This window comes from Nerophis lumbriciformis, linkage group LG27 (genome assembly GCF_033978685.3).
Source record: "Nerophis lumbriciformis linkage group LG27, RoL_Nlum_v2.1, whole genome shotgun sequence".
Taxonomy (NCBI): domain Eukaryota; kingdom Metazoa; phylum Chordata; class Actinopteri; order Syngnathiformes; family Syngnathidae; genus Nerophis; species Nerophis lumbriciformis.
Genome location: NC_084574.2, coordinates 16,622,501 through 16,625,000, shown reverse-complemented (window position 1 = coordinate 16,625,000; position 2,500 = coordinate 16,622,501). Strand labels below are relative to the sequence as shown.

Genomic DNA, 2,500 nt, shown 5'->3' with positions numbered 1-2,500 from the left:
CCCAAAGAATGCCATTTATACACCAGTGCGACTTATATATGCTCCAAAATAGGAGCGCAAGACAAGAAGTAAAACACTACACACAGGAAAACAGAAAAAAACTCCAAATAAGTCAGGGCGTGATGTGACAGGTGGTGAAAGTACACCTACTTTGAGACAAGAGCTATATTGATGCATGCTTGGTTATGGTTTAAAGTCATATCTAAAAATTGCGACAATGACTTTTTACTATCAACTGAGTTTCGTTATTTTAGTGATTTCTGCTGGTGGTGTGCCTCCGCATTTTTTCAACGCAACAAATGTGCCTTGGCTCAAAAATGTCTGAAAAACACTGACCTACATAATGTCTTCCTTCACAGATGATCCAGTGATGCTTCTCACCGCTGTTGGGAAGTAATCCATGCAAGTTGTTGACCAGCACACCCATTCCCCAGGAGGAGGAGGAACCCAAAATGGCCTGACCCATCATCACAGCGTTATCGGGCACTTGCATGGGAATGAAATCCGTATTCAGACGCTTCTTCTTGCAAGTGAATTCTCTCCAGTTGATTTCATAGCAGACTTTCTGGAAGAAGAGAAAACACATGTGTAGAGTATTTCATTAAAATAATCCAATCCTTTTGTACCTCCATGTATAAAGCGTATCCTCATTTGGGTTTTTGGGAAGAGAAGGGAGGTACACCTGGACTGGTCACCAGCCAATCACAGGACACATACTGTATGGACACACAACCATCCACACTTGCATGTATACCTATGGACAATATAAACTACAAATAAAAAAATAATCCCGTATAGTTACACCACCTAGTGGTAACGATGATACATTGCAATTCGACCCGTTTTTCTTTTTTGTCTTACGGTTTCTTTCATTAGGAGAGGCCAGAGCAAGTCAACCACATGATTTGATTTGGCTTATTTTTTACAACAGACTAAGATGCACCAATCCCATTCAATAATTCCTGACTCGGGCTTTTGAAAAATTTAAGTGAATCAATTAACTCCTATTATGTTTTGCATATGGTGAATGTTTATATTCATCTGGGAGAAAGCAAACCACCAGTTTAACCAGTAGGTATTTCCGTTTGGGCACATAATAACCTAGAGCCCTTTAGTATTGACATTTGTGTGCGGACTGGATTAGTTATCGCGGAAGAAAAAACAATAAAATTGGACCTTGGTATGCAAAGGTGAGAAGAGACCACATGTTTAGCTTAATGACATCATCTAAGATCATTTATGACCTGACCTCCTCCAGGAACTGCAGTCCTGTATAATGACGCTCGCTTGTAATGAGGCAACTTTTGGTTCAGTAAAGCGTCTCCGACGTCTCTTTTGATCCAGCCGCACTGCCGTGTCGTCTTCCTGTCTGGACGAGGATGACAAGACCAGAAATACACATCAAAATAAAATAAATCAACACTGTAAAAAGAATAAAATAATGCAAACACACAAATGTCTGCAACTGACGTGTGAGGGCATGACTGGGATGCAATAAACCCAGAAACAAAGATTCTACTATTATTTCCAAAATTAAACTACACTACCGTATTTTTCGGACTATAAGTCGCAGTTTTTTTCATAGTTTGGCCGGGCTCCAGTGCAACTTATATGTTTTTTTCCTTTTTTACTATGCATTTTCGGCATGTGCGACTTATACTCCGAAAAATACGGTATTTACTTTCACCAAAAGTCAGCTGGGATAGGCTCTAGCTCACCTGTTGCCCTACACAGGATGAATTAAGAAGAAGAAGAAGAAAAGGCATTTGAAGAAAAAGAAGAATAAGCATTAGAAGAACTATAAAAAAGAATAAGCATTAGAAGAAGAAAAAGAAGGAAAAAAAGAAGAAGAAGAAATACCCTGTGAAAGAGCTGGTCGATAGCAAATGCTTCAAAAAAGAAGAACAAGAAAAAGAACCAGAACAAAAATTCAAAGAAGAAGAAGAATGAAAAAAAGAAGAAGAACAAAAATAAGAAGCAGAAGAAGAACAAAAAGAAGAAGCAGAAGAACAAAAAGAAGAATGAGCAGAAGAACAAAAAGAGGAACAAGAACAAAAAAAGAAGAAGGAGAAATATAACGTTAAAGAGCATCAGCTGGTCAATACTAAAGGGTTCAAAACCAGAACAAAAAAAAGAAACAAAGAAGAACGAAAATAAGAACAAAAAGAAAAAGTACGAGAACGAAAAGAAGAACAAGAACGGAAAAAATATAAGTACAAGAATGAGGAAAAAGAACAAGAAGAACAAGGAGAACACGAAGAAGAACTACCTTGTTAAAGAGCATCAGCTGGTCAATAGCAAATGTTTCATTTCCAACAAAGCCAGAGTTTCTGACACGAATCTTCTGCCCAAAAGCGTCGTAGCTGATTGTTCCTGAGGACATATAGAGTCCACTAGGGGTCATCTGCAAGACATGTAGTTACATAGATTTCTCTACACAATTTTATTTATTTGAAAGGGGTAACTGCAGACTCACCAAAGTGACACCTCCAGCAATCAG

At 38.2% G+C, this 2,500-nt stretch overlaps 1 pseudogene; it reads right to left on the bottom strand.

The window, feature by feature from the left end:
* The window catches only part of LOC140679971 (ependymin-2-like), a 39,543-nt pseudogene that overhangs the window by 33,911 nt on the left and 3,132 nt on the right, over nucleotides 1-2,500 (bottom strand).